Consider the following 8,162-nt stretch of genomic DNA (forward strand, 5'->3'; position numbering starts at 1 on the left):
TCATAAAGCCGCCGTGACAGCTGGCAGTCCTAGCAGAGCCACTAGGACAGAGGGGGCCACATGGATCACCTCATCACACAGGTGGTCTGTCCAGCTCAGGGTGAAGGTACAATGTGGCAGGGTGTGGGGAAACCTGCCCTGTGACCCCATATCAAAACAAAACCCCATAATCCCAACTAATCAGACCCAGGGGAAATTTCCTCCCTGATCCCAAACTTGCTGATCAACAGGAATCCTGGTTTTCTCTGGTTAAAAAAAAATCCCAAATTCTCTGATTAAAAAAATCCTAAATATAAATATATATATATATACACACACCCCCATATATATCCATATATATATATACACCCCCTCCATATATATATGTATATACATATACACACACACACACACATATATATATATATATATAGTTGGGATTTTTTTATCAGAGAAAACCAGGATCTCTGATCAATTTGACCTGGGTGCACGAGCAGAGAGCCCACTAGCCAGGTGCCTGATAGGTTTTGAAGTCTCATTAAGCAGCAGCAGCAAGCACAAGCCAGTCTCATGTCTCTCTCCTGGCCAATGTCCAGCACTGCAGGAGAAGATGGATAAAAAAAAATGCTGAGAAGCCAAATAATGTATTCAAGGATGGGGGGAGGAATGTATTCCTGGCCCAGCAGACAACCAGCAAATCCCCAAAGCATCAGTTTACCAAACAGCTTCAACATGCAAACAACTATAGGGTGGTCACTTTTTCTGTCAAACACCAAGCTCGCAAAGCCATATACCTCATATTCTGATAACTATTTCAAGAACACCCTTCTTCTGTCGTACTATTTAGAGGTGCACCAATATATCGGTCCATATTGGATCAGCACGGATAAAGGGAAAATTGACGTTATTGGCAACGGGCTTTTTTTGGCCGGTATAGCTAATAATGTCACCGATAAATGCCATGTGCATGAGCACACCGGCAGCGTGCACACGGCCAGGAATGCAGCCTGGCAGCTCAGAGACCAGTGTCCAGCTGGTAAGTCTATAGGAGGGAATGGGCATGGGGGCGGCAGATTGAGGCTGCCACAGTGAGGGAGGGATTGGGCCAGGGGCAGGGCGAGGTGTGGGATGGAGTCACAGGTGGCTCATCTACAGGTTGCGGGAGCGGGGGGAGGAGGGGCAGCTCCCTGCCATGGCGTGTACCCCCAGGGGAGGCATGGGAGCCATGTGTCCCCCAGATTTGCGTGCAGGCTGAGGGCAAGCTGCCCGCTGCAGGCTCAGGGCTGGGGGCTGCACCGGCCTCTTCTCAGCAGGGAGCCTGGGCTGGGGCTGCATTCAGGGTTGGCGGCAGCTGTGGCACTGGGAGCGGGGCTATGGGGTGGGCTACAGCCAACCCAAAATTTGCCATAGCCACCTCATAGCCCCCCTCCCAGTGCCACCACCACTGCCCACCTTGCCTGCCCTGAGAGCAGCCCTGGCCCAGCCACCACTGGGAGACAGGGCGAGCAGAGGCAGGCTGGGGAAGCCTATCTGTTTGCTGGTTTGTTTTCCCCACCCACCGGCAGAATATTCTGTAAAATAAAATCATGCATCAGGTGAAACAGAGCAGCAGACAACCGGCCGCTTCTGGGGATCAGCAAGAAGAGTCTCCTCCAGCACTGAGAGACCGAGATGCCATTTAAAACGGCACCGGCCTGGTAAAGCTCAGCTGGCAGAATGACCAAATAAGAAGTGACAGGATGACATTTGAAATGCAATTAGCTTCCTTGTGGAGCCGCCCCATTATCTTATTGTTAATTACATGTTTGCTCTGTTTGAGAAGCGATACCTTCCTATTTCAAATTTGTTTTCAGGCTCTGCTCTTTGATCGGTCCCTGCTGGAGAGCTGTGAACCCCAAGCCAAACCTCCATGTAGGAACGAGTGTGATGCTCTCTAAAGGACCACGTTTAGACTACAGTGAATGGGAGGCTTTTGTGCTTCCCACACATTTTGATCTGGTCCCTGCATATACAAGGAAGGCAGGGAAGGAGGAGACAGCCACAGACAGTTTTTACGCAAGCCAGCTCGATGCACTGCAGCAGACGCAGCGTGGCAGAAGCGGGTCTTTAAGTGATAGGCTTTGCCCCTGCTTGTATTCTGCAAAACTCTTGCTCTTCAAGAAAAAAAGCTCAAAGTGCAGAGAAGCAGCAGGTGACTAGTCAAAATTAGGGACATGGAGCTGTTCCTTCACAGCCATAAGCCAAGACTTATTAAAACAATGACACCGTTCAATAAATACTTAGATATAGGAGAAAAATCTCAGCACTGCTCACCCACAGCTGACTGAAGCCAGTGGGTATAAATAAGAGAATTTATGTCTTTGTATCAGACAGGTGCATTTCTGCTTTTAGTGTTTTATGTATTCTGTCTTCCCCTTTCTCCACATGCAGTGTCCAGCCAGGTTTCCCCGGAAAGTTTATGGAAGAGTATCCAACTAGCCTGCTACAGAGCAGAGCATTGATTTCAGGATTACAGGTCTGATTAAGACAAAACTCCATTGTTACAGAGATGGTGGGGCCAGAACGGCATCCCTGTCCCGTCTGACTCTCTAACAGTCTGAGTGCACAGAGAGACAGATATTGTGCAAAGATGGCTTAGTCCAATTGGGGTTTATTTAAGAAAAGCGATGAAAGCCAATGTTAAGAGCAGTGCAGCAGGGAGCAAATAAAAAGGCCAAAGCAGAGATTTAAAAAGTTACTGCATAAAACAAGCTCATGCTTAATTAATACAAAGGCATGTACCAGCCCGGCTATAGATTTTGAGAGTACTCTGATGGCACAGGGGTGTAGGTTGTAGCCATGTTGGTCTAAGGACAAAGGCAGACAAGGTTCCTTGGGTGAATTTGATATCTTTTATTAGACCAACTTAAATAGTTGGAGAACAATTTTTAAGCAAGCTTCCGGGTTCAAAAACCCTTCATCAGGCTCTGGTTTTTGAACCCGAAAGCTTGCTTAATAACTATTCTCCAACTATTTGGGTTGGTCTAATAAAAGATATCAAATTTACCCAAGGAACCTTGTCTGTCTCTGATGGCACAAGCACTTGTTTTACCTGCTTTAAATTAAAGTATACCATTGGCCTCTCTCTATCTAAACCTCAGGTATCCATTTATGATGCTGCTCAAAGTTGTAATAAACTTCTTGAAACAACGCGCTCCCGTGTCCCCTCTCCCTTATGGCCACATAAAGGCAGAAGCAGATGGGCGGTGTTTTCAGGGCCTATTTTCTTTTATAAAGAAACCAGAAGACCCCTCTGAGAAGCAGCTTATGCCATTTCTTGGATGCAAGCCCCTGAAATTAAAGCTGCAATTCCCCCTGGGAGAAAGCAAGCAGAACGTGTGATAATGCCTGGCTCCAAGGGGGAGATCAGGGTTTCAGAAAGCAGAAGGACGGACTATTTTGCAGCCTGTCGCGCTGAAGCGGTCCCATCCCCCATGTTGCTCTGATAATTAACGGCTGTACCTGGAGAGGAGTGGCTGTATAACCCAACAAACGGGAAGGCGGGGAGCTGGATTTTCAGAACAACTTACCTCCCCTTTGGTTCACCCACATCAGAGATGAGATGCGTCATCCAAGAAGGGCTCAGCTTTAGTTCTGGCAGGAAAAATGGGTGATGAGAGCTGAGCTCCTTTCAAAATCTGCCCTGCAACTACTCAGGCCCATGCTTACAGCACAACCTCTGGTAACACCCAAATGACACCCTATTTTTGGAGGTGCTGAGCACCCACAACTCTGACTGAAGTGAACAGAGGTTAGCAGTGCTTAGCACTTCTAAAATATTAAGCTGTTAGTCATTTTAAATCAGGGACTGAAAACCTGCGGCACTGAAAGTTAGCAGCCACGTTTGAAAAGGAGGCCCTCCCGATGAATGTTACAACACGTTCAGTGATAGTTTGTGAAGTGCCACTGCATGGAGAAGGACTCTAGTTTCCTTTGATTTTTTTTTTTTTGCTAGCTTGATTTAAGCTTGATTTGGTTTATGCTGCTCTAGGGAAGGGTTTGTATTTGCTGCCACTCTCCTGGTGCCATTTTAGTCGGGTTCCCAAAACGCTTTTAGGCCCACGGTACCAAAGGATTGAGAATGAGAGCCCAAGAGCCAGCCTGCAAACATCGTCAAGCTCTGAGTGCTTGGGCTTGGGCCCTTGCATCAGCTATTGGTATGGACAGGCAGTATTTACAAAGTTTATTTCTGAGTCCAGGTTTAGATTCACTTCCTTAAGAAACAGAGAGAGTGCACCACAGTGCAGGGCCAGGATCTGAGAGCGTGGTCCTCCGTTGCAACTGCAAGAGTGCTTTGTGAAAGCAATGACTGCCATAGCGGGATGTGGCCATGACAAAGGGGATCAATCACACACGTGCAATGCAACAGAGCAGATTTCCCCTTCCCACGCTCAGGTCTGTAGGATGTTTTCTGGGTCCCTCAACAGCCACAGCTGGTCATGAATAGAGCTCTTAATTCTCATCAAACAGCCCCTGCTACTATCATGCCAGGCCACCAGATGCATTGGGAAAAGTGCTACTAAACTGAATCACTCATGTCATTCCTATTCCCCAAAGAAAGCCTCTTCAGACAAGCAGTGGCTTAGCTTGTCTTTGCTTAGCTTGTGATAAAATCAGAGGACTAGGTCGCCTAGCTTTTGACCATCTGAATACAAGGAACAATTTTAACAGTAACTTCCCAGCCCAGAATAGGATAACAACCCTACCAGCAGAGTCAGCATGGACACATCAGTAGTGCTACCCGTGTTTCACAGCATATCCCTTAGGGACCACTGCCACATCCTTCTCCTCGTGGCCAAGTGTCACAGGTCCAATACTCAAAGCTGCAACAGGAAAGACACAGCTCCCAAGATGCGTGCTAACTCCCCAGCTGTGCTTGCCCCATCTTACTGTTGCGCTTGACCGCGTCATTAAATTGTGGCCTTTACCTTCTTCCCCATCTCTGTATTCAGAGAATAAAACCAACAATATTTGCTGCCTCTCCTGGCTGCGATGGCATTTTCTTTTAGTCGCGTGAATTTGGATCATGGACCAGAGTCATCTCTTGTAGAGGACTGTAAGTCACACCTTTTCATCCTACAATTTGAGAGCAAGACAGACAAGGATGATGAAGACTTCAGTGAAATCCAGCATTACAAGCAAGCCTGTTGTGAAGCTGAAGCCAGACCAGCCTTGCAGCTGTCACTATGGCCAGAAGAGCTAAGAATAAGTCGGCCAAAAATACATAGCCATGGACCCAGATGCTGATGTGGCTGGAAAATAAAAACCCTAGAGGCCCTGGCCTGTGGATCCTGCAAGATGTCAATCACTTAGATGCCAGGCTGTGACTTTTCCCTTTTATTGGTGGCTACTGTCTGCTTTAATTTAGAGCACTATTTTTTCCAGGCATTTTCTTGCATGCAAATACACATAAATGACTTAGCAATGAGTGCAGAGGAGAAAGCGATCTATTTATCCCACAAACTTTTAAATATAATCAGCACAGAAGGTACATGTATTTTGTACAATAGACCCTTATTAATATTTTTGGACTGTCATGGGAGTTGCCTGAAGGAGGGCTGGCTTTGACTTCTTTATTATCCTGTATTATATTCAGATGTAACAGGCTCCCTCCCACTTGCCTCCCCATTGTATTTACAAATGACAGTGATTTGATAAGACTTCCAAGAGGTCATTCTAACACACAGCAAAGTGACCCTAGCACTGTAATGTGTAATGAGAGAGACAGATGTGGCAAGCTCTCGGTCCCCAGCCCTTGGAGGTCAGCATCACACAGGCTGCACAAAGCAATTGTACACCAAAAAAAAAAGTGGCCTGGTGTGTGCCAGGTGTACCATGAAATGAAGATGGGCTTGAGAGATCCCATGCGTGAAGTCACATGTGCCCAGTCACAAAGCTGCAGTTCTGCCGGCCCCCCTCTCCCTCCCTCCCTCCCTCCCTCCTGCACACATCTGTGAACACGTCACAAGGATTCAAACACAGAAGCCAATGAGCTTGCAACAAGCACTCTTTGTTGCTGGGTCTATTAGGAATGTGAAAGCAAGATTTCATGAATCCTGACACCATTTAAGTGACAGCAAGAAAGAGGGCTTTTTTTATGTGTCCTTAACCCAATAAGGGGACAGCACAGCACACAGACGCCTCTTTATCACTGGAGAGCCATGCTGTGCTGTACGGCATATTAGCGACTCCACCAACTTATTACAATCAGGGCAGTGTAATTAAACATGAGGTGGCTGGTGGTACCACCCCAACTGGGCAGGGGCCAGGAAGGGCTCAGGACCTGGGGGAAAAGAAAGGACACAGGCTGGCAAGGACCAAACGTCTCGACTGCTTGCAGAACAGCAGCACTTTGCACTGTTTACATGCCAGATTAGTGCCAGCTTCTCATTGCACTCCCAGTTAAAGCCAAAGACTGTGGCTGCAGCATCTCAAAGCAGGTCAATGAGTAGAGCCGGTCTTCATCCCTTGCCCCTTTTTCAAAAGCCTTGCAGAAACCTCAGCAGTGTGTGCTGCAATATTCCCTTGAGATTAAGATGAAGGCCCCCACTTTTGGCCAGTCCTAGCACACCTTTCCCTGCCCTAACTCTGCAGACATCCTGTGCCATGTGTGTTTAACCCTTGGAGGCTAAGGGCGGTTAAACAGCGAACAGAGGGCCCTTGGGTTTCAGTACCCTGGACAGCCGCAGCAGGAGCAGCGTTAACCAAGTGCCCGGCTGGCGCTAACCCTATACTCGCCCCGGACTCATGGTCAGACAAAGAGGAAGGAAGGAGCTTCCTAGGGGGTCTTTGAAAGAACAAGGGTCCTGATGGCAGATGGATGAAAGCAGCCCGGGGTCCTACTCGGCGAGGCTGTAACTAGCCTAGGGAAGAGACTCCATCCCAAGACAAAGCAGGCTGGTGAGCAGCACACTGCATGCATCGGGCCCTGGAGAGCCCCAGTGAAGCCTCCCGCGCCCAACTTGCAGAGGTGATATTTTTGTAGCCATCCAAGATTGGCTTCTTGCCATTGTGGCAATTGGTCCAGAGGAGACCAATTCAGGAAGGGCCCAAAACATCTTCTCTGGCTGAAGCTAGGGTGATCTCCTCCAAGATGGGAAGGTCCACACAAGATGTTTCCTCTGAGACCAACTGACCTCTCACTCCATGAACAATACGGCACTCGTATAGTCTCAAACCACTGCCCCTCCAGCACAACCTATTGTCACACTGAATGTAATAGTTTGAATGCTTGTAATAGTTGCCCATTAGCCACTTTAGAAAAAAAGCAAGGTTCATCTTCTTATCTAGGTTCATTGTTTTACCTGGCCTTACAACGAACGTGCTTAAAGTCTTGGCTCCTCGATCTTATCTCCAGAGGCCTTTAACAAGTTATCCTAAGGACCAGAAAAACAACCCTTAAGCAAATATTCCGAGAGATCAAAACCCTAGAAGCCTTTTGAAAGGGGGTTGTAAAGGAAAGGTGACCGCAGTGGTATGGAAAATCTTCCAAAGCAAAATTTAAGATAAACTAAATAGTCAGCTGACAAATTCCCTTGAGGAAGGCAAACTGACCACCTAGCAAAAAACCTGTTGAGTAGGATCCGAGCCCAAATTTGGGAGTAGTGACAGGTTTGGGTAGGAAAGGCCCAAGACGGCAACTCACCCAATAAAAACTGTAACCTACAGTCCCAATCTGGAGGTAACTTCACTTGCAGAACAAAGAAGGAAGACTTGCAAGTGTAGGCCGGATCAGACTGATCACCTGAACCACCCTCCCCGTGAACACGAATCTCTTAGTTCACGCTGAAGCCGCGGAGCGCCTGAGTGGGACCGAAGGAAGGGGACTTGTTCCTATCACTGCTGAGGCCAGCCCATTGAACTGTACTACTGAGGCCAGCCCATTAAATTGTACTGCTGAGGAATGAAACCATATTTAAGTGTTTGGCTTCTCAGAATTCTAGGATTGTAAGTATAATATAGTAATAACTTTTCTGGTTCAAAATATATAGTTAGTTGTAATTGTAATTATTTTAAAGAAGTGCATTTAGAGTATTGTTCCTTATATATATATATATAGTTATCGTGTTTTTGATGTTTATGGTATTTCTTAAAATAAAATTGTGTTGTATAAATTAAGTGTGAAATCATTGTGAAATCGTGCA

Source organism: Alligator sinensis, unplaced genomic scaffold, assembly GCF_000455745.1.
Source record: "Alligator sinensis unplaced genomic scaffold, ASM45574v1 scaffold1322_1, whole genome shotgun sequence".
NCBI classification, from domain to species: domain Eukaryota; kingdom Metazoa; phylum Chordata; order Crocodylia; family Alligatoridae; genus Alligator; species Alligator sinensis.